Here is a 1202-nt window from a genome sequence, read left to right as displayed (position 1 = left end):
ATAACCTTATAGGTTTGAAGATTAACAAATTAACTGGTAATAAACACTGTATTTTTAAATGTTTAAGCTTTTTACGTTTCTTTTTATCTTTGTATATTCAATTAATATGGTGAATACTAAATTTAAATATTCAATTAAGAATCTCAAGCGAAACATTGATGAAAGAACCGCACACGCACACGGATCACGATCCGTGTCATTTGTTTCTTCACCGTCCGATTCCACTTTGATCCAACAACTCAACTCATCTCGACAAAAACACCTCAACCTCCCCAAATTTGAAAGAATCCCGCCACTTGAAAAATTATTCAATAAAAAGCTAACGAACTGCCTTCCGATATCATAATCCACCACCAACAAAATCTCTCAAAAGCATTCATACCTCAAAAAACCTCCTCCCTCTACTTTGCTACAGATGGCTCGTACTAAGCAAACAATAAGGAAACCAAACGGAGGAAAGGCTCTTAGGAAGCAGATGGCAACCAAAGCCGCAAGGAAGTCGGCTCCGGCAACCGGAGGAGTGAAGAAGCCCCATAGATTCAGGCCCGGAACCGTCGCTCTCAGGGAAATTAGGAAGTACCAGAAGAGTACTGAATTGTTGATCAGGAAGCTTCCATTTCATAGACTTGTGAGGGAAATTGCTCAGGATTTCAAAACTGATCTCCGTTTCCAGAGCTCCGCCGTCGCGACTCTTCAGGAGGCGGAAAAAGCTTACTTGGTTTGACTCTTCGAAGACACTAACCTTTGTGCGATTCATGCCAAGAGAGTCACTATCATGCCTAAGGATATTCAGCTCGCTCGTAGGATTCGTGGTGAAAGAGCTTAGGGTGTAAGGGTTTCAGCTTTATCAACACATTGTATGGTTACCTTATTGTGATAACAAGTAGGTGTTTTATCCTTAGTTTCGTAAATTTGGATTGTTTTTAGGATTTGTTATCTTAAATGATAGTTTTCATTTATGTCGAACAAAAGATGTCATGGCTTTAATCCAAATTTCTAATGGAATTTGATAAATTGCATCTAATGTTTGTTTAATCTGATATGAATACGCATATCAGATATCTTCTTATTTTTGCTTGTAATGTTTAAAATTTTGATGTTTTTATGCTTGATTAATGAATTAGATCCAACTGAAGGGTCAAACGTTTAAATCTTACACCCAAAAAACTAATTGATCAAAGCACACAATTTCGTAGCAATTT

At 37.4% G+C, this 1202-nt stretch overlaps 1 pseudogene; it reads left to right on the top strand.

Annotated features, from left to right (window-relative positions):
- Positions 1-415: 415 nt before the first annotated feature.
- On the top strand, positions 416-973 carry LOC145090686 (histone H3.2-like; annotated as a pseudogene).
- The last annotated feature ends 229 nt before the right edge of the window (positions 974-1202 follow it).

The sequence above is a fragment of the Lactuca serriola genome, chromosome 2, assembly GCF_051521515.1.
Source record: "Lactuca serriola cultivar US96UC23 chromosome 2, Lser_US96UC23_V15, whole genome shotgun sequence".
Taxonomy (NCBI): domain Eukaryota; kingdom Viridiplantae; phylum Streptophyta; class Magnoliopsida; order Asterales; family Asteraceae; genus Lactuca; species Lactuca serriola.
This window is presented reverse-complemented; position numbering and strand designations above follow the sequence as displayed.